Below are 27,102 nucleotides of genomic sequence, written 5' to 3' on the forward strand. Positions count from 1 at the left end.
TGAGTCAACAAAAGCTCCGTCAATCACCAGGAGAAATAATATTAAATAGGATTGAAGTGAGGAATGCAATTTAGCAAACAGCAGCAGAAGGTGTGATGTTGCAAAGGGTGTAATAATGGGAGTTAGGAGACCCCGGTTCCACTATTCTAATACCAACTCTGTGACCTTGGACAACTGGCTTAATCTCTCTGGTTTCATTTTCTGTAAAAGGAAAGAGTTAATATAAGTTAAATTTGAGATCTCTTGTACTGTTTTCCATTTTTATGAACTGATACCCAAAATGAGTAAGCGAGGAGCAAAAATGGTAATCTAACTGTGGCCAATTGTTTGTTGTTTACTCAAAATGGCAAGTAATTCCTTATATTGAGCTATTTAAGATATGTGTGGCCAAAATACTGATACATGTGAGTAGGACTATCAAAAGATGTATAGGGGGAAAAGTCACACAGGCTCTAAGTGTTAACCCTGATCTGGAGAATTTAGAGAGAATTAGGATAGTGAAGATTCATGCTCGGGAATAGATAATTCATAAACAGATGCTTGGAAGAAATTAAAACCTGACATTACCCTAGACAACTATTTACCTTGGTCAGCAGTGTTCTAAGTTTAAAAAGGACACGCATGCACACACACACACACACACACACACACACAGGTGTGTATGAATCAGGGACAGAAAGAAAGTTTTTTTAAACTAAAAGCCAGTAATATACTGGTTACTAGCACAACAGTCTTCGAATTAAGGTAGGCAAATTTCTAGAAGTACATGGGACTTTCCAAAGGATATGAAAAGTACACAAGTAAAGAGACCATAAATCAATTTCCAAAATCAACTTTTCTAAACACCTTTCCCTGAAACCAATCTACCTGAGAATGCCCCTACAGAGCAGGTTTACCTTTCCCATTTTCCATTTTCCAATTCCCCTTCTACTTTATAACATCAAGGCACACAGCTCACCCATCACAAATCTCACTCTGAGGCACTGCTTAGGGAAGGAAAGAACCTCTGGGTAGGACACAGGAGAAATACTGATGGTGAAAAAGTGCATGGCCCTAATCACTTCTTTTGCAACTTAGGTGTCTGCCAATTCTTTGCTTGTAATGAAAGTAGAGGAGAACCTAATTTGGTTGTCAGCTGATAAATCATTAAAATTATTTGAAAAGACAGATCACTGTGATTTTGAATATAAACCAGAATGTGAAAGAATTGACACTGTTTATTAACATTCATCCTCTTCAACTTATTGATGTAACCAAAAATTCAACAGTGTATATATTAAAAAGAATAAAAAATACGCTGAACATTCTGTAATGAATAATATTCACTTACTGATATGTGAACTAATTAGAAGAAAAGCACCAAAAATACATTAAGAGATGAATTTCCAATAAAATTGTATTTTTCTAATAGTATTTATCAAAATTTATAATTCACATGTTATTGTGATCAACTGTATACTAACAATCACTGTAATAACTTAAAAAAATCACTGAGAGCATTGGATTGTTTGGCTCACCAGTTAGAGCATCGGCCTGCTGACCAAAGAGTTGTGGGTTTGATTCCAGTCACGGACATGTACCTCAGTTGCAGTTCGGTCTCTGGTCCTGGTCTGGGTCATGCAGGAGGCAACCAGTCCATGTGTCCCTCTCACATTGATGTTTCTTCCCCGCCCCTCCCATCCCTCCCACTATCTAAAGATAAATGGAAAAATACCTTTGGGTGAGGATAAAAAAAAAAAAAATCACTGAGAGCCTTGTCATAGTAAATTAAATTTTATCACCAGGGTATGATAGAGTGATCAAAAATAGATTTATAAACATAATAATACATAAGGATACAATTTAGCGGGGAAGGTGTAATAAAGACTTCAAGGAGAAAAATTAACACTGAAACTTCTGACTGTTAAAGAATACTTTGTAAATGGATAGTGGTAGGTATCATACAGCTATGCTATTTGGCTCAAATATGTCAAAAGGGTACGGCAAGTTTTTTAAGAAATGTCAGTATTTACAATCAACCATCATTATAGCACACGAGTGATTTCAACTTATGACAAAAATTTTAAATGTCAATGAGGGAATCCACAGGTTCCAAAAGTCTTTCACTGCAGCACAGATGTTTAAAGACCACTTCAATGGCTCACTGTCCTTTTATTCCAAAGCACCCTTCAAGTGTCACTACAGAGTTTTAGAAAAGAACAGCAATCTAGAACCTCAAAAAATGAACCACTTAGAGCAACTGAGCTTTCCAGTTGTATCTGATTATATTCTTTGAGCATTATAATAGTTTTGTCTCCTAATCTTAAACTTATACATGAAATCTTCTTAAAATGGGAACTCCTTCACATCTTCTTATACCACACCAACATAATTTAATCTTTTATTGGTGTTTCCCAGACAATTATTACTAACACCAATCTTGCTGAACATTCATATAATGCTTCCAAGACCTATGATGTTCCTCCCCTTTTAGCTCTATGCATTTTTGTCAGCGACGGGGGATGTGGGTTCAATTCCTGACCTGCCAATCAGAAGCTGCCAGCCCCTGAGCAGGTAATGAAACTCCCTGAGCTCCAACTTTCTTCCCTATAAAAAGAAGTTAAACTATCTCACAAAACTGAGATGAATTCACAGAAGTGAACATGCTTTCACTTACACATTCCATACGAAAAAAAGTTATGTTTTTTGGGGTTTTTTTTTATCCCCTTTCGGTCAAGCTCCTCCTATCACTTCTTACCACTGATTGCCTGCATGAAGCTCTCCTCTCCATTCTAACTGCTATAGGTATGGAAATCAGCCATAAAGCTAACTAGATCTGTTTAATTCTCATAAAAATGACTCAAGAGATAAGTGTCTTCTATTTATCTCCAGAGGTCATATGGGTTCTGGATCACTGATAGTGCTATATGGATGGCTGAGTACTGTATAGAAAGATATAACTCTATACTATTTTCTATCAAAACCTCAATCTGGCCCTGGCCGGTTCAGCTCAGCGGTTGGAGTGTCGGCCTGCGGACCAGAGAGTCCCGGGTTTGGTTCCCGCTAGGGGCACGTACCAAAAAAAGCCAATAAACCTCTATCTGCTGTAACAAAAGATTCACAGAAAGGGGAGGCCTAACATATTTTTCAGATATGATTTTCTTTAGTATCAAATCCATCCCTGACACAACAACCAACGCAGGTACATGTTACTTTTATTATCTACTCACAAGGTGTTTTTACTTATGGTGTTAGGTAGTCCAAAACTTCAGTTGCCAAGCCAATCTAGTTACTTCTAGTGCCCTTACCTTACATTCCAAGAAACACAAAATAAACCTCTCACTTTCCAAAGTAACATATAAAATTCAAATAACCTCAAAGGGCAGATAAGGGTTTTAAAAAGTTAATTGATATTACCTGTTCTATTAAAAATGTCCACATTTCTAGGTACTTTCTTCTCTTCCATGAATTATTATGTAGTTAGCCCTGGCCAGTTTGGCTCAGCGGTTGGAGCGTCGGCCTGCGGACCAGAGAGTCCCGAGTTCAGTTAGTAGTATTATAGTCTCGCTTGACACTTTAAGCAACTCTACTATGATTTCTAGGTTACTGATTATGAATCTGAGCATCAAAGTATGTAAGTGACTTACTCAAGATCAAAAAGCAGACAATGAAAGCTAGAACTAGAACTCAATCGTGCAGACGGATGGTCCGGCCAAGTCCCCAGTGCACGTGGTTGGCCCACGGAAATAGCTGGTATAACTGCAGTGAGCTGTGGCAGCATTCCTGTTGTTCTGTGATTCCCAGAGGGCATCATGTTTTAGTCCAAAGAGCAGACATTCTGGAATCACTCAGATCTGAGTTTGAATCCAGACCATGTGACCCTGAGCAAGTTATTTAAATTTTCTAAGCCTCAACTTCGTCACCTGTAAAAGGTAGTAACAGCCCCACAAGGTTGTTATGGGGACTTAAGAGATAATATTCTTAGCACTATGCCAGTTACAGCCATGAGTCTACTAAATGGTAACTAATACTTTTGAACTCTTATTATGTGACATGTCTTAATTAATATAATTCTCCCAATAATCCTATGGCATCATAGATACCTTATTATCATTCCTGTTTTATGGATGAGGAAGGACTTTGTGTAAGACAGGTAACACAATCTGCCGAGGTCACAGAGCTAAGAAGTGAAAGAGCTGGCACTGAGCCTAAGCAGCCTGACTCCAGGGCTCACACTCTGAACTACAGTAGACTAACTTTTTGGGAATGATTACAATAGCACTGCCTTTATTCTCCGCATCACCATCATCATCATCTCCATCTCCATCATCAACCTTCTCTATAGTTAGCCTAGAGGACCTAAAGTCTATGATGCACCCCAGTGATGAGATATAAAGAGCTGAGACTTTGACTAAGTGAGACTGGCAGGAGGAAGGGCTTCAGGGAAGAAGTCAAGAAGGAAGCTGTTCCCGGGAAGAGAATAATGTACAGCAGAATGGAGAAACTAAACAGTGGCCTGATACTGGGAACATGAAAAAATATCAGCTACTAGACAGGTGGGGTAGGGGGAACAAACATATTTATAAAACTTTATCTAAAGAAAAATGCCCCAAACCTGGCCTGTGATATAATTTGGGGTCTACTCCCTGTCTACATAATAATTATCTGACCCTGGGTGGGGGCTGTGTGATCATTTTAATCAATTTTCATTGATGACCTGATACAGACACAATAAAAAGCATTTGACTCAAAGCATCAAAGCACAGTAAAATTTCCTTCTCATCTACTGACCTGTAAAAATTCCATTCCTTTGGCAAATCTTAAATCATATGCTCATTCAATGTTATTTCTGAGTTCCACTATATAACTATGTTTTGGGCTTTTAATCCACATTATTTTCCTGCGGCTACTGTCTAAATCTGAAGTCTGTTTTCTTCACTTAAAGAGATTGGCGGAAACCGCAGTTTGCCCATTTCCTCCAGGCAGTTAGGCTGCATCCTATGTGCTCCCAAATGCTCTGCATACCCCACTCTTAGAGCGCAGAGGGCTCTGGCTTGTGACTGCAGATCTGGTTTCTCCATTACCCCGTAAGATCCTGCAGCAGAGAGAATCCGTGTTTTGTTCATCTTCACAGCCCCAGCACGTAGTGCACTGTGTTGCACTCAATAAATGTTGGAAAAGATTAGTTTAAAGTTTTCAAGCCTGTTTTCTGACTGGTTTCTTTTGCCACTGAGCTTACTCTAGAAGCCTTTCTCTTTTTAGAGAGTGATAATCTCCAAACACCAAAAGTGATTAGGATTTAATGGATTAGTGATTACTTCTCTGGCAACTAGTTGGGGAAAGAAAAGGAAAACACCCTTGGGAGGACGTCTCAGTACCCTCTTTGTTGAACATGTGTCCAGTACTCAGTTTTCAGACAAAAGATACGACTTAGGGTCATGACCACTTAAAATTTATTGACTATCTCAAGGGGCTTTGTTTATCCCATAATACCCAGAGAAGTACCCAGCACAAGGTCAGTATCAGATAAACACTTTTATATTGGTTAATTGACTGCTGCTATTAGAACCACCACAGGGCAAATGCAGACTATCCTTGAACTACCAGGGTGTTAAAAGATTTAGTAAAACTCCAGTTGGCCTCTAAGATCAGATACTTTGCTTTTTAGAAATGCAAAATTATGATTAAATATAGTCAGAGACAATTAAAGATCCCCAAAATATCATACTTCTATTTTTTCCATATGGGGTTCTTTGAAAAAGGCAGTACCAAGAGAACTTTTTACCTTAATCTAAAAAACAAACAAACAAAAAAACTCTTCCACAAATTATATGGTATAATTTAACAGAAATTGGTGGTCCATGTGTATGAGGGAGACTGAGAATCAATGATCACCCAATATTACCGAAATTTGCAAAATCTGATTACTATCTTGATAAATCTAAACATACCTATTTGAAGGAGTACCTGCGGCTCCCAAAAATTGCACATTCCTTTTGTTAATAAAACATGAGCTCTGTATGTCTTCGTAAACACAGCAAAATAAATAAACTTTAAAACTTCAGGTTTTAAAATAAAAGATCTATTTTTAAATGTTTCTAATTTTCCTAAGATTTCCTTACATTATTAGTCTCTAAGAGATATTAAGATTGAGCATTCTTTAATGCTAAGGCTGCTACTATACTAAAAATTAGTTTAAGATATTTTTTAAAACCAGCAATCTCACAGAGAAGACCTGGTGATCTTAACACACTTTTTTAACCCAAAACATTAAGAAGAAAGAGAGAGAAAGACAACAGTAAGTAGATTACATTTTGGAGGCTGATAGACTTAGAAGTTTTCCCAAATATCAAAGTCATACTAACTAGGGGATTACTAACTTCTTGAAGGGGTTAATCTCTTTAAAATAAAGCCACGGTCACAGTTATCTGCAAGTTATATATACAATGCCGAAGAAATTCAAAGTAATGTTTTTTTGTACCATAACAATTATAAAGGCTAAAAAGCTTAAACTGACTAGCAAGTTACAATTCTTTTCACCACATTAAGATTTTCCTTTCATTTTAATGAAATCTTACTAAGACATATCAATTACCTGTAGTCAAGTACTCTGCCTCAAGGAAACTTTTCTATTACTACTAAGACCCTTTAAAATAAATAGAATGTGATTAAGTATATAATTGGGGTCCTCCTTTTAACTGTGTACGATTACTACCACATGTAACATTCGTTGATTTTTACAGTTCCTTATCATTTATTTACATGTTATTTTTAATCTGATAAATTTCCCAAAGAAAAAGTTTATTGCTATTATATTCTAATATCTCTCCAGCTAAGAGGTTTCATATTTGAAAGTCATAGCTTGAAATGTTTTAGCAAGCCCCTTCTAGTTACACAGACAGCCATCTAAGACTGGTCTATAATACACTAACATTTTTACTCATGAAAATTTACATTTTACAGAGAAAGTCACTAAGATTGAGAAAGGTCAAACATTTCACCTACTTAAACTGAAAAGTCAAGGTCTGAACTGGGTTTTTTTTTTTACTTGAAATCAAGTGCTTTTAGCATATAATGAAAAGTATAAAAATTATTTGTTCTTCAATGCAATATAAAATTTGGGGGAGGGATTCATGCTTCTAAAATGTCTCCTTACCCTCATACTCCCTTTGAGCAGCTAACTGAGCAGCTAACTGATTATTTCTACATCATGTTTTTTTTTTTTAAGTTTTTTTTCTTTACTGATTTTAGAGAGAGAGAAAAAGAGAGGGAGAGAAAGACATAAACATTGATGAGAGAGAACATCGATGGGGGCGCCGCCTCCTGCATGCCCTCCAACTGGGGATCAGGTCCACAACCTGGGCATGTGCCCTGACTGGGAATCAAACCAGCAACCTCTTGGTGCATGGGTCGATTGCTCAATCACTGAGCCACACCAGCTGGGCTATTTCTGCATCTTAAAACAAGAACTTTTAAGCCTCTTTCATTGGACTTGCACTGCTGTCCTGAATTCTCTAACTATGGTTTTAAATCCATTTCACTCTTTCATTATTTTTATAACTTTTTTCACTGACCTATGAAAAATGGAAGAAAGTTAAGGGGATCACTGGAAAATGGATATTATCTAAGTTCACTTTTTTCTTTAGATAGGTGTTACAGTTTTTTTTTTTTTAATTAAAAAAATTATTTTAATTGCTTTTAGACCCTGGATGGTTTGGCTCAGCAGTTAGAGCATCAGTTCAGACTGAAGGGTTGTGGGTTCGATTCTCAGTCAAGGGCACATACCTGGGTTGCAGGTTCAATCTCCGGCCCCAATCAGGGTCATGTGGGAGGCAACCAATCAATGTGTCTCTCTCACGTCGATGTTTTTCTCTTTCTCTCCCCCTCCCTCCCTTCTACTCTATCTAAAAATTAATAGAAAAATATTCTCGGGTGAGGATTAACAACAACAAAATTTTTGATTTTAGAGAGAAACATCAATTTGTTGTTCTACTTAGTTACACATTCACTGGTTGATTCTTGTATGTGCCCTGACCAGGGATCAAACCCAGAACCTTGAGGAGACAATGTTCTAACTAACTGAGGTACAATCAACTGAGGTACCCAGCCAGGACGGTGTTATAGTTTTAAAAGGAAACAAAGAAAAGCGCTTCTTTTAGGATTTAGAAGCACCAAGGAGATATATACCTTGAAAACGAATGATGTCATTCTATACTTAATCTGTGATTCTGTCTTTAAGACTACGGGAATAAAATCTACCTGGAATGGCATTAACCTTTAGGAAATTGGCTAGTTCCCAAGAGTGGATATTGCCTGGAAACCAGAGGTATTACGTGTAGTGTTAAGGAAGCAAGGTCATGAAAGGTCAGTGACTAAGTTTCCGGCAATACTGGGACAGGCAAAGTTGTGACTTCTGTTCGGACCACACACAACCTGTACTGTTATTGATGAGTGGAACTTCTGACCTAGCACTCCAAAGCTTAATTCCCATTATCTGTCCCAAACCCAAGTGCTGGTCACAGGCCCACTGGTATGGTTTTTGGTGATGGAATGCATAATAAATAAGCTCTCAGATGTGAGACAGAGAGGCAAGCAGCCCAACATGGTCACTGAAAGAGAGGAATTCGTCTGTGTAGGTAGGATTTGCTGTGGATAAAGCTTCAACTTTAAAGTGACTTAAAGAAATAAAGGAGGGACTGGGTAAAATATAAGATGTACAATTATATGTGTATACACAAATAATTTTCTGTTCAAGCATATTTTAAACCATATTATAAAACTAATTATTTGATTTATAAAAATCATCTTAAAACTGGTCCCACCAAATGGTTATTTATAAAAATACTTTCAGGTGTTTACAAAAGTTCACTTTAAGGAAATACTTCATATTTGAAACCACAAAACTCTATATTGTACATGGAAAAGGCCATATATTACTGGGAAAAAATTAAGACCTGTACAAAGGACGAAGGGATCATATTAGACCTCAAAATGATGGAAAGCAAAGGCATAAAGAAACTAGTCAAAATTCATGGAGCGTGATAAAAAATCTCTAGTCAACTGTGAAAATCACACTTTTAAAACAAATTTTGTTTTGCTAGATCTTGCCCATTTTCTACATACATCTGTGCACCTTTCTGTAATTAAGAAGGCCAAAAGTCCCAAAACATGTAATGAGAAATTCTGAGATATTTCTGTACTTGAACAATAGTCAAGTTCAACTGCCCTCTCTTGCTATCTTCCCAAAGAAAATGAAGTGCATAATTCCACTCCTGAAACTGAGAAAGTACTGCAAAAGGCACTGCTCTGAACCAAGTCAACAGTTAGGTTTTCCTGCTTCCTCTGGTGGAATTTCTTGGAACAGTACCAAGAATCATTTGGTCACTTCAACCAGTGCTGATGAGTTGGAAGCAGCTGGAGTATATGAATCAGCGATCATTTCTCTGTTACATTTTTGTTTTTAAATAATTATCTGAAGGACCAAGTAACTTGATCAAGAAGGCACTGGGGCAGCAAGGGAAAGACCACTGGATTAGGAGGCAGGACACTGAAGAATAGTTCTGAATTAGGATTAAACTGTTTTGACTTCAACCATTCTCTAATTACTCTCTTTTATCTAATAGCTTTGTTTTCTTAGTTCTTTTACAACCTTTGGAGAATTAAGGAACTAAGTATACTTCTTTGTTTATGTCTGTAAGGACACCACAAAATAATGGTCAAATAGCCAATGTTCAAAGAATTTACTCACAGAGTATAATTAATGAACTCAAATAATAAAATAAAATGGGTCCTCCTTTTTCCCCACTAAAATCAAGTTTGCATTAAAAATAGGTGAAATAGCATAAAATGATGTCTAATGGTTCTAACTGGATATGTCAGAAGGCCAAACGGAAGTTTCACGGGGGTACATGGCAGAAATGAAAATAAGTGTGTGTAACACACAGCATCCCTAACTGAAAACACAGATGTGCTTTGTAAACATCATTTATGTAGTTTCTTAACTAATCTGGGAGATTTAATTTCTCACCTTCATGAATGCTCACAACTATACATGATATATGTGATTTTTAAATTAAAATAAATAAATATTACCTATAATCACACTACTACTAACATTTTTTACTTCCAGTATTTTTTTCTTTGTAACCCCAAAGCCTGGCACATCAATAGGTGCTCTGTGCTATATACTCAATTTTTACCCCGTTCTTTTTTAATAAGGTATGTTAGTTTTAGGAAAAATAACACAAGCATTTCCTCCTGTTATTAAAAATATATTAATAAACAATCTTAATGGCTGAATTAAATTTTTTTACTGGAATTGGGAATTTTAGGCAGAGAGAAGTTAAGCATCTTGAACACAGTTACCCAGTTTATTGATAGCAAATTCATATTTGAACCTAAAGCATGTGCTTCCATGCGAGTAACCAAATTGCTTCTCTGAGTGCAATGTTATGCCACATCTCTCTGCTCCTTCTTCCATCTACATCTCAATCAACCACCATAGTTTCTGGCTTCTTTCCACACAAACTAGTTACTCAGCCCAGGCTGACTTCCTTCCTGATCCTCCTACTCCCTAGCCTTCCATCCTCCACCTCCATGCTCTAGGTGCCTTCTCTTTGTGACCATATTTTTCATATAGCTTCCCTTCTTCCTTTCTCTATATCTACAACGTCTGACCATCTTTTAATATCTGGTCATGCGATGGCCAGTTTGACTCAGCAGTTACAGCATCGGACTTTGGACCAAAGGGTCATAGGTTCAATTCCCTGTCAAGGACACATACCTGGGTTGCAGGTTCGATCCCTGGCTGGGGATAGAATTGTGTGGGAGGCACAACCAGTGGATGTGTTTCTCTCACATTGATGTTTCTCTCTCTCTCCCCCACCTGCCTTCCTTCCAGATTAAAAAAAAAAAAATCTGGGTCATGTCCCCTCCCTTCCATAAAGTCTTACTGAACAATCAGAAACTTCATTCATTCATTCGAATTATCTAAAAATTACTTATCACCTACTATGTACCAGGCACTGTTGTAAGCACTGGGATAGAAAAGGGAACAAAACAGACTCGACTACTGTCATAAGAAGAATAGAAACAGGTAAAACAAATGCAAAAATTATGTGTCAGTGATATGTATTATGAAAACAAGATGCATTCTGTACTATTTCTGGTTGGCTTTTTGATAATTTGCTGTAAAACTGAATTACTGAAGGCAAGGATTCCATCTACGCCTCCAGCCTGCACATCATAGGTACCTCAGTGATTACTCACTTAATGCACGTATAAATGAAGATGGATGAAAAGATGGAATGATGGATGGATGCAAGAATAAATGAATGAATGAACCAACAAATGAATAAACAAACAATTGCCTCAAACTGTGACTAAACCATTTCATCTCCACATTTTGCTCTCCCCAGCTAGGTTGTTCTCCCAACTAAGTTAAGGCTCAAGAGTCGAGCCTAAAACCTGTGTTGGTCTGGCCTGCCCAGCAAAGGTGGAAATGAATCCAAGTGATTTTAGGTAGGGCAGGCACCTCCAGTTAGGGCATGACTCCCACTATTTCCTATCCTCTTGCTTATGCCCTGTTCCCACACCCATGCTCCCTGCCTGGCTCCTGCATGCATCTGCTCCCAGACAGGTTCTCCTTTAGGACAGGGTCCCAAAATTTAATAACTTAACAGTAGAAAGCAAATGAAAAAATGTATATTCGTAACTAATTCTTTAGAAATTGTGAAAATAACAATTTCTAGCTCATATTATTTATAATTACATGATCTAAATCATTCCAATATTTGACTAAATTCTTTTTTTTTTTTTTTTTTTTTATCCTCACCCGAGGACATTTTTCCATTTTTTATTCAGATAGAGCGGGAAGGAGAGAGAGGAAGAGAGAGAAACATCGATGGGACACATCGAGTGGCCGCCACCCACACAACCCAACCAGGGCCGGGGACAAACTGCAGCCAAGGTACATGCCCTTAGTGGGAACTGAACCCAGGTCTCTGTGGACCGCAGGCTGACGCTCTAACCGCTGAGCCAAACTGGCCAGAGCTGACTAAATTCTTAAAAGCTTACCAAAACTAATCTCATTAAAAAAAAAGTTTAAAAGTGTTCAAAATATTCAGAAGCAGTGGTGGAATATATTTTTAAATAAAGCAAGATAAAGTGTTAAAACCCTTAACAGTATGAATCATTTGCTTATATCACTGGACACAATAATCACAGACCATAATTAAGGACACTGTTTCTCAAACTTACTTAGTCTTGACAACAAAAATAAATCCACAAACAACTCGGTAGACCCCAGTATAACAAACATGATCTTAATAATTAAATACCTGCTTTAGGTACACATTTAATGTCAACAGTATCATAAACACAAATGCAAACTTTGAGATGAAAATCCAATAGCAGTGTTTAGTAACAAGTTAACTAATTGGACCAGTCAGAAGATACATTTTTCTTTTTTTGTCAGCTAAAAAAAAAAAACCTTAAAAATTTTAAAGTGATTTTCTCATTAAGAACTAGCTAACGGCCCTGGCCGGTTTGGCTCAGCGGTTAGAGCGTCCACCTGCGGTCCGGAGAGACCCGGGTTCGGTTCCCGCTAAGGGCATGTACCTCGGTTGCAGTTTGTCCCCGGCCCTGGTTGGTCGTGCGGGTGGCAGCCACTCGATGTGTCCCTTTCACATCGATGTTTCCCTCTCTCTCTCTCTTCCTCTCTCTCCCTCCCACTCTATCTGTACAGAAAAAAAAAAAAAATGGATAAATGTCCTCGGATGAGGATTAAAAAAAAAAAAAAAAAAGAACTAGCTAACGCGTGAGGATATGTCCATTACTTGACTCAAGTTTAAGAAACTCAGATCGCAGAAGTCAGGGTATTTCTCAAGAAATGAATTCATATGTTTTTGTGGTATGGGCAGATATATGTAAACAAACTGAATACTTTAATCAATGTTCATTCCTGATTAATATTCAAGTGTTAGTGATTCTTCTAATTTTTTAATCTTACATTTCTCTGTCTACTAGCCATAGTTCTCTGATGGACAAATAGTTAATAATGTATAAATAAACTTTCAAATAGCAGATTACTGATACTTAAAAAGAACCATGTGAATGAATTATCTTGGTCAAATAATTATCCTCTATTTGTTATTAACTTCTGATTTTGCATTGGGTTTTCTTAAAGTGAAAACATTTGTTTAACATTAAAATTATATGAAAGAGCATAAGAAAATATATCTGAAACTTGATCTTTTATTGTTCTTCCACAAAAATGTCCAAACATTATAAAGTGTGACCTTAACCAATAAGAGTAATTGCAGATTGAAATCTGAAGATTCTGGAACCTCTTAGTTTAGGGATTCCTGTCCTTGTGAAGTAAATATAATATAACCCTGTATCTTGTTTTCTTGTACCCTACTACTGTGTTTTAATAATATAATTAATATAAGTTTACCTTTTAGTTACCCAGAGAATCATATACATATAAAACAGAGGTGTCCTGGTCTGGAAATATTTCTTACTATTTCAAGTGGCTCATGCCAATTTAGCATCACTAAAATTATATACTTTGATAAAAACATTTTTTAAAGAATCATTAAAAAATAGGATTATACTTTTGCCATTTGAGTTAACTAAAAAGTCCCATAATTGGAAAAGAAAGGCTTCTTATAAACATCATAATTATTTTAAAATGTAATAATTTAAAGAATTTTTATTTGCACTAGTTTTCATATGTGTAGTACTGATCTTTTGATAAATTAAGCTATTTTTTTCCCCACTTGGACATAAAAATATGTCCTATTTATCTTAGCATAAATCAGTTCCCAATTCCATCTCTAGGTATTATCCTATATCTCTTCCCCCTTTGCAAGTAAAATATTTTAAAACATTTGTCAACAGCAACTATCACCTTTTTCTCTTCTTACTTGTTCTCCACACCACTATTCTGTAGGCTCTTTACCCCTCCGTATCTCAATAACAGCTTTCCATAGGATCACCAATGGCCTGAACATCGCTAAATGCAATAGTGGGTTTATAATCTCACCTACTGTTTATAACTTCACCTTACTGTTTATAACCTCACCTGCACCTGAGTTACTGACTTGACATCCTCCTGGTTTTCCTCCTGTCTCTCTGGCCAGACCTCAGGTCCTGTACTGACTGATACCACTCCACCTGCCCTCTTTCAGGCCTTCTTCCTATATTCTCTGCATTTTAGTCTCCCAAAGGCCTGCAAATTAAGATTTCAACTGAAACATCACTTTCTCCAAGAAGTCTGCCCTGCTCCGACAGGTTTGGTTAGTGCCCCACTTATAATTCTCTTACTTCTCCATTTTTCTGCCTTTAAGCATTTATGACAATTTGAGTTAAAATAACTGCCTAAGTAATTATTTTATGTCAACTGCCCTCATTAGAATGTAAGGTTAGGGGCTGTGATCCCTGGTGCCCAGCATATGGCTTTACATGAACATTTGAAGGAAGGAAGGAAAGAAAGAAGAAAGAAAGGGAGCGAAAGAGGGACGAATGCATTTCGCAAACTAAGCAGATAACTATTAGTTTTTATTCTAAAAGTGTAAAACTAAAGAAAAAATGGTATCATATGAATAATTTGATTCAGATATTAAAAAAAACAAATGAACTGTGAAATTAGTTGAAGTTTAGAAGAACTAATAATATTAGAGATACTATGTAAAATGTAAAGTACAATTATCCTGAAGATTGAAATGACTGGCACTTTTTAAAAAACAAAACAGACCTATAAAAAAAGACAGTTCCAGAAACCAACACTGAAGAGTGGTTTTGCAGAATCACTTATCCACTCAGGCTCAGCAGAAATCAGGCTATAACAAAGAAAACCATACACGTAGTAGAATAAATATTTCTTAAACCTGAGTTAACATTTTAAAACTACTCTTAATGACAACTTAATCTTAAAATGATAAATTAAGTATTAATTACTCCAAAAATCTAGTATCCTGTGCCGTTGATAATACGGTGTAAATCATTCATGCTTTGTTTCCTCATGTATAAAACAAGCAGTTGAGTAGCTGATCTTTAAGGTGCTTCTCAACAGTATGGAACATTTAAGAGTTATACCAAGAAACAAAACACAGTATCATCTCAGTTACCCAGAAAGTCTGCATCTGAGACCTTTAACTACTCAAAATACAAAAAAAATTATAACCCTAAAAAACTAAAAGTCTTCTGAATAACCAGAATTTGTTTGTATTAACACCTAATAAGTCCCATATATTTAAGGCAGGCCTGAAGCTTCACAGCATGTCAACAATCATGGTTTTAATTTTGATCTCTGTTGCAATGTGCTTTATTATCTAGCAAACAAATCATATAACTAGGCAGCTAAAAGCCGTGAGAAAAGTCAAAAGGGGAACAGGATAAGAAAAAGGAATAGAAAAATAGATGAGAGCACAGATCATCCTCCAAAGAACAGCATCAGAGAGCATTTACAGTGAAGCAAAGGGTACAGCATTCCTCTCTATCCCATACTTACATCATTCCAGAAATCTAACACAGTAATGATTTTGAATTATCAAAAACAAGTAAAATTATGTTGGTTAAATTCTATTTAGCAAGTCAGAAAAATAGATCATCATCGAAAAGTTTAAAATTTAAACTTACATTTTTAAAAAGTTAAAAACTGTTTAAAAAAACTCAAATGGTTCTAGAACTTAAACTCACAAGCATTATACTTTAACTGGTGCATTATAGTTGCAGCGATAAAACATTAGCAGACGAAGTACTAGTACTATCTTAGTTTTGTGCCAACAGCTTTAAGGAAGAAAAACACTGGTAAGTCAATAACACTTATACTACGAATAATAATACTAGTAAGACCCTAGTAAGCAAAGAACTGTTCTCCAGTTACAATTAAAAACAAAAAAAAACTGGGAGAAGAGACTTTTCTTCTTTGAAATTTATATCTGGAAGCTGTCCTAAAATTACTATCAATTATTATCAATTATTTGGCATTTAGGTAGCGCTGGGTTTTCAAAGATGGCTACTTACCTGACAGAGGAAAAAACTTTCAACCACCAAGACAATTTCAACACTTTTAAAAAAAATCTTAGTTTTATAAACATTGTCTGGATACTGGGATGCAAAACAGATGGGTGAAAGTGGTCAAAAGGTACAAACTTCAAGGGTGAGGGGTGGATATATAAAAAAGTTTCCACATATGCCATATGTGGGCTGAAAATTCTTAAAGTAAAAACTGCATAAATGTTTCCAAAAGCACAAAACAATTCTGCAAAATATTTGCCACCTTTATAATGTACTTAAAAATATTTCTACCAGGTTAGTGTGAACATTTTATTATACAGAAAGTTTGTCAAAATATCTGATGCCCTAACAAGCTAAGAAATTGCTGCTTCTGCTGAAATCTTTGCAATAGTTTCTTAAAAGTTAAGTTTTTTTAAAAGTCTCATACATATGCATATTGTAATAAACTAAGCACTATTTGGGGGGAAAAACATGTTTATAAATATGCTACTATAGATGAAGCAATACTGTTTACAAACTGATAGAATCTAAATTCTATTTAGTTATTTAGTAGTAGTAATGATATATCATAAATCTTTTCTAAAAAATATCATACAACTACTCCTTAGAGAACATAGTACATGATAGAGAATTAGATTTAATAAATTCTGTCAATTCTTCCCTGTTGCTGATAAACTGTATTCTTTATGTATAACTCAAATAACTTTTCTTATCTTAAATTCCTAATTGCAAAGTAAAGAGCCAGCTCAAGGATATTAAATAACAAGGACGTAGGCAGTGTATAAAACTGAACATCAGCTCAGGTCCATAACAGACACCAATTAGCAAAACACTGATTTGGAATATAACTCCATTCTCCAAGCTACTTTTTTACAAATCTGGCTTAATTCCACAATTACTATCTGTCTGGTTGTGCAAAGCACTAAAAGGCGCTGCATGATAGAAGAGTGAAGAAAATATGATCTCATTCAATTCTGACTTGGTAGGAGCAGGGCACAAATAAAGGATCACATAAGTGGAATTCCTGAGTTTGGCAATCCTGAAAGAGACTGGCCTGTACAACCAAAAAATTTTCAACAGAAATGGGGAAAAGACTATTCTTTTCCTAGGATGCAGAGGAAAGGTCTTAAATTTCTTTTATCCAGCCCACACTTCAGAACTTAAGAGCGATTACACTATAAAAGCTCAATAAGTCAAAGTATGATTAAAGATATTTTAAGGCAAAACTAGCAGCTTCAATAAAAAATTAGAAGTTTGATTTAAATTTGCCCCTAAATATAGATTGTTCTTTAAGCAAAACTCATTCAAAATTCAGTTATGAATAACAATTTTAAAGGTTAGCCTTAGACCAGATATAAGGTAAACTTTAGATCTTCCATATTAAACATTTATTTGCATAATTAGGAAAGACTAAATAATGAAATTTAATATATCTTATTGAAAACAGTCACTATTTAATGTTTCTAAACCATAATACTTTTTTTTCCTGATAACATACCTATAAATCAGTCACATTTTTGGTAAATACCTATTAAGAACACAACTAAAGTTTAATATGACTGACATCAAAAGACGATGTTCTTTTATTAACTGAACCGCACAAGGATATCTTACTTTGGAATCTTCAGTAAAATAAAACAAACTGTTAATATACAATATCACATGAGCATGCTAGTAGAAGATAACAATACTGAACATTCAAAGAAATAGCAAGGGTGATAATGTTGAAAAAGAATACTGAGAAGAGCCCGGCTGGTGTGGCTCAGTTGTTGAACATCGACCCACGCACCAAGAATAATGAGAATAATAAGGAAAAAAAGTAACAATGAAAAACTTTGGATTTAAGATTTATCTTCTGCCCCAAATGCTAGCAAAACAGAAGCAATGTCTTTAAAAATAAGATAAACAGCCAACATAAACTCCTGGTAAACTAAACTCTTTATTTTTTCATTTAAAGTTGGCATGATGCATGCATAGAGTCTATTTTTATTACATTAACCTTTCATAATTTCTATATCTAAAATTAAACTCTATAACTGATATCAAGTGGTTAAAATGAACTAGACAGAATCAAATGCCTATCTGAATGCCAAAAGTAACACACATTTTACATAAAAGATTATTGGCTTTTTAAAATCTGTTGTACTGATTTAAATAAGCTTCTTAAGTACAATCCAAAGTTACATGAGGAAAGAAACACTGCCATTAATATATAATTATATTATATAATTAACAAAAATACCCCAGAACTTGTCAGCTCATGTTCTTAAAACTAGATTTAAAATTAATGCTACAGAAAATGATAGTAAAATTAAAAGATACACAATTGACCATAGGTACTTTCTTAATGTCCCTACAGGATACTGAGACCACGAATACAGATGGGAGACAGAGACTAAAAGAGAGAGAGATACAGGTCGACATCTGACTAAAAGCTGGCTGCACAATCTGGGGAAGAACAAACTATATAGATCAGACCGTAAGGATTAAACTCCTTTAATTTTTTTTCTCTCTGGTCATAAAAGAGGCACCCTCAATATAGGTTAAGTGTCTATGTAAAAAGAAGCATAAAGAAATCTGTTGAGATGGGAGGGACTGCAGAGCATCCATCAACATTTGTTTGAAAAGACCTGCCAGGCTCTCAGGAGTTACACTTAAATGATGTGACCTTTCCAGACAGGACAATAAGGAGACAGATTAGACCCTTCAGGAAGTGATTCATCCTCAAACACATGGCGAGGGGGATCCACTATAAAGCCTGGATCCTGCCTGTTTGCTTAAGCGTCTGGGCAGCTTTCTGTGGCCCTGTAGCTAACTAGCGGGTGTACAGCACCTACTACAGTCCTGGAACAAGTTACTAAGGAGGCTCCAGACTGAGCCATCAAAACGCACAACCCTTCTAGGCCAACCCTCAAACAACAGCACCTGCTTTTCTCCTCTTGTCTGAGCAGAGGGCAAATCCCAGGGCAAGATCCACTGGAGTGCTTACTAACCCCTTTTACAAGATTTATCATCTCAAGCTTTGAAGGAAACTCTCAAACATGAGCAGTATAATGAACAATGAAAAGCTGATATTAAAAGAATAGTAGTTCACCTCAACAACTCTAGAGAGGACACAATGTGAAAGTGAGAAATGAGAACACATGCGTTCTACATAAACAATTCTTAGTATGTGTAATCCTTGTCCGGTTTCTCACGGGTCCATAACCTTGACGACGGGGTGGAGTATAAAACTAGAGGGTCCTTCGGGGTCCATAGCCACTGTATCAGTTACAAAATCTTGGGGAGGGTATTTAAACAACCACCTTTCTTAGTAACTCAAAAGCCTCAAGATTAATCCACCCCATCAGGTAGCTGCCTCTTGCAAATGCCTCTTCCACTCCTCCAAATCTACCTCTTTCTGCCTTTCACAGGATGGGGGAAATGTTACAAGCAAGTGACCTAAGCACACTCTCCATGGCACAGGGAACCTGAGGGCTTCTCGCATCTGCTCAGGGTGAGCCTCTGGCTGGCTCCACCGGAGAAGGAAGCACCTCCCAGTGAGCCCAGTGTGCTGTGCTTCTCCCTCCTTCCTGCAGATGGAGGCAGGCGAGAAAGAGCCTGCTCTGAAGCCAAGAGCTCCTCCGTTCTCTAAGCAGACAGACGGGAAATGAAGCCACGGGAAGACCCGTGCTTCTGGAAAATGAGAAAGGAGGCAAACAGGCAGGTGCTGTTTTCAAAATATTGCAAAATTCTAACATGGCCTCTAGGACGTGATATTTTTGTATACATAAAACCTGATGAGAAATAGATTTACAACAACTTTACCCACTGACAAATGAAGTTTAAACTCCACCCTCTCTTCCACAATCAAGTCTCCCCACCGCTAGAAGGCAGGGGGGGTAAAATGTCCTCTCCTGAATGAATTTATATTCAAGTTGCTTTCCCTCTGTAGCTCCTCACTGTTGCCTGGAAACAGGAAACCCTTCCCACCTACAAGCTTCCTGACTACTCCCCCCTGTCTCCCTTTTACAGTGCAGTGAATGTACCTGGCCATGCTTCTACATACTGTTATCTTAAAGAAAAGACAATTCTTTTAAATAAAGCAAAACAGGAATATTACCATTTGATTGTGTAGAAAGAACACTCACTAGCCAAACAAATTAGTACTGAAAACTTGAATTACTTAGGCTGGAGAACTGCCACACACACACACACACACACATGCGTGCGCGCACCCCCAAAATACACTGCACCTAAAAGCACTTAAAATGATAAATGTTAAACACTAATTTATTAAAACAAGTGTGTCAAATAAAAACAAAAGTTATCCTGAGTTATTTTACCCACTACTCTGCCTCACAGGTATTTCTTTGAAAACCCTTTCTTAGGGTCAGGGAGTACATTATCTCTTTAATAGACAGACCCCCATGCCTGAACCATTACAGTCACCTTGGTGCCTCCGTAACTTCAACAGCCACCCCGCACCAGTTGTTAAGCCCTTATGGAATCTAGTTATCTACTCTTCGGTTATTTGATCTTTCCTGTCCACTCCCTTTGCTACCACTAAATTTTATATATAAATTAATTTTCATTTAAGATTATTGAAGCACCAAGAGCTACTGCTATTATTATCAATTACTTAGAGAACACAATGAGCCAAGAAGCATAGAAGCCATTTACATAGTTTATCTTATTCCTTTTAATAGTCAATGAAGAGGTACTATTATCATCCCACTTTAAAGTTAAAGAAACTGAGATTGAGAATGCTTAAGTAACTTGCCCTAAGTTATACACACTTAAAGTAAGCCTCAAATTCCTCTCCTAGGAAGATACAGGCAAAAGATCTTTATCTTCCAATCCTTCCTTCTATTCCTACTAATTTTTCTCTCTGGAAATGTTGTTTTAATAAATGTAAAACCAAAATGTGCATTCACTTGCTTGCTAGATGAATCATAGTGAGTTTCACTCACACCAATAGTATCACACACACAATGATCCATGCCCACCCTTTGAGGAGGAACAAGTGTGTTAGGGATCCTTTTCAGAATTTTATTTAATGGGATTTGTGGCCAAAAAATGTATGTGCCTTTCAGAAACGTACGTGCCTTTGCAGTAAAAAAAATAAGTCTGTTCTTGTGATTTAACGTTTATAAAGAGCTCTGAGAGAAAAAAATCATAAGAGTTTGGGTCAGTCCCTTGTGGCTAAATCACAAGACCCTAATGCCAAAACAAAATTCACAAGGTAGATAGATGATCCTTGGAAAGTTGACTTGTACCTAAAGAATACTAAATATCAACTTCTCTTTGTGCCAACAAAATTATAAAATAGTCCTTTCATTCTAAGTAAACACTATAGGCAAGACTGAGTTCCAACTGTAGCATTATGATTTACCATCCACCTAAACTGAAGCATGTCCCTCATAGTGCCTAAGCCTCAGTTTCCCCACATCTGCAAATATAATAATGACAACACTGATTCTATCAATAGGGTGTTCTGAATATCAAATGAGAATATGGATATAATCTAAAAATATAAAGTTAGGTTTTCTAAATTATATATTCCTTGGTTCTCATCATATTGTAAACTGTCAAATATGAATGAAAGACTTGAAATCAGCACTCCTATAATTTCTGGGATATATGCTTCACATATCTACATTTAGAAAATTTGATTTTTCATTTTTATTAAAACTTTGGAGATATTATGTTACTCAAGGACTACATGCCTTTTAAATTATTTAAATTAGACATAATTACCCAGTGGAATTAGTACAATAACCAGTACTGAGTCAGCAATTATTAAAGATACGATTTTTACTTATAAAATTTTTAGCCACGGATACTCTAAAGCTAAGACCAAAAACCTGAGAGAAATAAGTAGATGATGTGGCATTTCAAAAAAAAAAAAAAATGAGTATTGTAACTAGCATAATCCTGTATACTACTTCTTCAAACTATATAGAGTACCCATTCCCACTGGATGGTCAGTATGAGCAACACAGGTGGCAGTTTTGACAGAAACTAAAATAGTTGTGAGATATAGTAGGGTTTTTTTGTTTGTTTTCCTAAATAAAAAACTATGCCACTACTGCAAAATAGTACTAAAATATCTTTATTCACTAGAAAAGTGATATAATCAAGTAAACCGTGGATAATCAAACTGTCTACGAATACTGGCAATAAAATGAGAGAATGGCAAATAAACCTGAATTGATATTATTAAATATTTTCTAACTTTAGCATGGCTCATAATTTGATAGACAACTAAGCAGTCTATGCCTTCAGAAAGTGGTGTGGAAGGGGAGAGAAAAAGAAGAGACTACTGGTAGGGTTGTTATTTTTAATTGAAATCATATAATTAGACAATTAATGAGGAAAAATTCTTTACAAGAAATTTTATCAAGTTCATTGAAACACAAATGTTTTTAGACCTAGGTTATCCAGGTAATGGTCTTGGTTTTGCCACTAGTTTAGAAGAGTAGAGTGTTTAACTGCCAGCATCTTTGTGGGTTTAGGTAATTCATTGGCTCTAACATACCTTTCATTTATCCTTCTCTATTTTTAAGTCTGAGACAATTCTAATGTCAGTGGTCAGATACTTGGGATGTCAAAATATAACTGGATATTTGGACAATAGCAACTACTAGAGTGCCTCACTAACCCAGAAAGCCCACTTAAATTGACTTACACTGCCCTCTACAGCCTTGAGTCATTCCTTCAGAAAACAGATCTGTATTTTTATAATGTGTAAGGAAGGACAGCATAGAACACAGGATCAGGAGATATTCTTGGACATTTGTTTTCATCTGTAAATCACAATAATAGTGACTTGAAAGCTGGATTTTAAATGCTGTTACATATCTTTTATCTATTTTTATTCATTAACCTCCCAAAGACGAATTTCCTTTATTTCAGTTTATCAAATAATTTATTGAGTGATTATTATGCAGACACTGTGCTAGGTGTTAGAAGCACCAAAATATATATATGACATGATTCTTTATCCTTCATAATTTCCAAAGAGCAGCCTAAACTTTAATAGATAATAACTTAAAATATATATGCACTTAAACAGTATGTCCCTTAAAAGCTACTAAAAATAGTTAACAAAACTGTAACTATGGTTTTTGTTTGTTTTTTTAATATGTTTTTATTGATTTTTTAGAAAGAAAGGAAGGGAGAAAGAGATAGAAACATCAATTGACTGTATCCTGCATGCCCCTTGCTGGGGATCAGGCCTGCAACCTGGGCATGTGCCCTGACAGTAATCGAACCAGGACCTCTCTGTCCATGGGACGATACTCAACCCACTGAGTGTCAGCTGGGCAAAACTATTAACTATGTTTAATCTAAGTTTCATTTTTAAAGCCTACATCATATTTTCATAAACATTTTATTTATTTGTACCTCAAAATATTTTGAGTTTATACAGAGATACCAGATTTTATCAAATCTTCAAGAATATTTTTAATCTCCATTAAACAAATTATTTGAATCTTTTTGTTGTTATTCAGATTCAATCTATGTACATAATTGTGAAACTCTGAAAAATAATTGCATTAATGTAGGTTAATTATTGTGAATATGATCTTATTATAATAACAAGGGTGTGAGCTTGAGTGTAATATCTTCATTGTTTTTATTGGGTTATTACTATTTATACTTAACAGGATAACATTAAAAATTAGTATGAGTTTCAAATTTACTCAAAAATTTTAAATAAGCCAGAAATCATGTGTTGGTACACTGATAGTAAATTAAGGGCAGTCATGTCTTTGAGGTCAAAATTAACAACAGGGTGGCTCATTTAACAACATCATTAATGAAATTTGGTGTTGTTATATATTTTTATATAGCAGAGGTAAGTCAGTATTTTTTCTGAAAAGATTAGCTTTCCTAGTCATATTTCAGTAACTATAATCTTTCATTTGAATGGTTGATGATTTAAAATGTTACTTTTTAAAATGAGCCTGTTTACACATTTGTGTATTAAACAATGAAATGATTATGCCATATTGATGGTAATTTTAACCTTTTTATTTATTTATTTATTTTATCCTCACCCGAGGACATTTTTCTATATTTTGTTCAGATAGAGTGGGAGGGAGAGTGAGAGAGAAACATCGACGTGAAAGGGACACATCGAGTGGTTGCCACCCACACGACCCAACCAGGGCCGGGGACAAACTGCAACCGAGGTACGTGCCCTTGGTGGAAACCGAACTCGGGTCTCTCTGGACCACAGGCCGACGCTCTAGCTGAGCCAAACCGGCCAGGGCAATTTTAACCTTTTCAAAAAAAGAATTTGAAAACATACTAATGATCAGAAAATTGTGAAGAAAGGAGGTAACACATTGAGACTGTACTTGTAATTATAAGAAATTTAGATAAAAAGACAAACTAACATGCAATAACTTTTAACACATGACAATCTCCAATGCATTTCAGGTATTTTTGGCTTCTCAGAATAAATAGCCCTCTCGTAGGCACCAGTTCTCTCAAGACAATGTATTACATGAATTTTAATTTTTGGTTCTTATTTTTTTAAATGAATGATGGTCACAAATCCTTTCACTAGAAACTTTTTGAGAAGTAAGGAAAAGACCTTCTGAATATCACAGTTCCAAGAGGTTCAGGAGATACAAAGTTTCAGAAGTAGCCACCAGCAAACAATGGTTCTGTTCAGGAATAACTAACTGTACCATCCTGGATAAAGAAAGTAGTGTATTTTCTGGTAATATCTTCAGTCCCTTAGTCTAGTATGATATAATTTCCCGTAACTTTTATTGACCCTTTCATAATTTGATAAATAATTTCTTCACAAAATAAGTACATTATCTTTTCAGAAAGACTAAATGCTCTGCATAGTCAATGGCAAGAAGAACCTGAACCAATGCTATCTAGCTCAACTAATGAATCCCAACAGGTGGATTAAATGTTGTAGATGAGCACACACAGGGACTAAACACTGAGCAGAAAAACAAAGACAAAACAGAAATCACTCCAAATAAGAAACACAGTCAAGAGTAGGCTAAACACACCTCTCTTGAAATTAGTTTACTTGCTACATTTGGGAAGCCAGTAAGAGAGCCACTGGTCAAGATCTATTCCTGCAATGAATTTCAACAACTAGAGCAACATGATTAGTTGCTTCCAGGGGAATAACAGATCAAAAAACTATCAAGAATATTTTCTTAGGGTTGTTTGTAAAGGAATTGTTGAATTAAATGATGTAACATTTTGTAAATAAAATAACTCAGTATAGTTCCCAGCATACTGTGTCTAATAAGTTAGCTAGTATTATTACAAATATGGAGTCTTCTCCCTACAACAATGTAGGAGAATGGCGTTTTAATCACAATTTGCCAGAAAATGCTTAAACAGAAGCATCAAGTAACAGTCATAACACAGTTAAATGGTAGTGAGACAAGATCTGAACACAGATCTCTGTGACTGTTGGAACCCTATGCTTATATCAGATATGTATTTTATACATATTTCAAAATCATTTGGATGTATATCAAAAGAACCCTGAATCCTGGAAATGAAACTTTGAAAAGCTTAGAAATGAAAAAATGTATGTATTGAACTAAAAGACAATAGAAGGACACCACTAAAAGAATATCACTGAAAAATGAATTAGTAAGCTCAGACCTGAGGCAAAGATTTCTCCAGAAAGATAAATTATAAAGTAAAAGGTAAAAAAAGGAAAGTTATGAGATACAGGGACAGAGAGAACAGATCTACCTTCTACCTATCTATTAGCAATTCTAGAGGTGAGAACAGAGAGAGAAAAGAGATACTATCTGAAAACAGTGTATTTGAGAATTTGACATAACTGAACATGATTCCAAAGGCATAAAGCTTCACAGTGAAAGGAGCCACTAAGGGCGCCTTTTAGAGTCTACATTGGTAGACTCTTATATACAGTACTGTATTTTCTGCATTGGTAGATGCTAAAATACCTCTCTCAGAAAAAAACTAGAAAATTAAAAGCAGGATAAGTAATGTTATGAAGGATAAGACTTGCACATTTAAATTAACCTATTAAATATAGTATTAACCTAAGAAATAAAAATATACAACACTCTGGACACCACATAAAAAGAAATCACATTTTTTTAAACATGTGAAATATTCAGAGATTGATTATATAGCAGGCAACAAAGAAAATATTAATACATCCCTCCAGACCACATTCACTAACCTAAATACAGTAACACACACAAAAAGGCAACAATAAAATGACAGCAAAACAATTTTGAAAATTTTGAAACATACAGTAGAAACCTCAATTCTCAGACTTAATTCATTCTGGAAGGTTGTTCAAGAAGTGATTTGTTTGAAAACCGAATCATTTTTCCCATTAGAAATAATGTAAACTAAATTAATCTATTCCAGACCCCCAAATTATTCCATTTTAACCTTTCTTATATACAGTGCTGTATTTCTTTTTTAAGCTCTATCGTTCTCACAACTTTTTTTCCCCTTTGCTGCTATCACTAACCTTCTTAGGATCCATGGTGAGTTACTGTATGTATTTAATAATAATAAGCAGCAACAAAAGCAAAAAAGCACGAAAATATTCACAGCACAGTTTCGAGATGTTAACAGCTCGAAGTTGAGCAGTAAACTGACTCATACTGGCACATTCTCTCCCATGTTTGCTGCCTGAGAGACGTGTGACTGATCATACAGGCATCAGCGTGAAAGGGTTTTAGAGTCGAGAACTGAAGTTTTGTTCAACAACCCAGACATTTTTTCTCCGTGAACAACTTGGTTGAGCACTGAATTGTTTAAGAGGGGAGATGTTTGAAAACTGAGGTGTGACTATATTTCTAAGTAACATATTGGTTAAAGAGTAAATCAAAGTGCAATTTTTAAACATTTCAAACTGGCAATGAATGACCTATGAAATCCTGTGAGATGTCATCAAAATGGTACCCACAGGAAATAGTGCAATAAATGACAGTTTAAAAAACAATAAAAGGTTGAAAATAAATGAATTATTTCAAAACAAGCACCAGAAGAAAAAAAAAAAAAAAAACAAGAAAAAAATAAAGAATTAATTAGGATAAAGAATTTAATAAACACATGAGAGAAACTAAAGACAGAGAA

The 27,102-nt window shown here is 35.6% G+C and overlaps 1 protein-coding gene across 7 annotated transcripts in view; it reads right to left on the reverse strand.

Annotated features, from left to right (window-relative positions):
• The window catches only part of BBX (BBX high mobility group box domain containing), a 285,638-nt gene that overhangs the window by 207,662 nt on the left and 50,874 nt on the right, over nucleotides 1-27,102 (reverse strand). The gene's annotated exons all lie outside the window — the stretch shown is intronic.

The sequence above is a fragment of the Molossus molossus genome, unplaced genomic scaffold (assembly GCF_014108415.1).
Source record: "Molossus molossus isolate mMolMol1 unplaced genomic scaffold, mMolMol1.p scaffold_m16_p_5, whole genome shotgun sequence".
In the NCBI taxonomy this organism is placed as follows: Eukaryota; Metazoa; Chordata; class Mammalia; order Chiroptera; family Molossidae; genus Molossus; species Molossus molossus.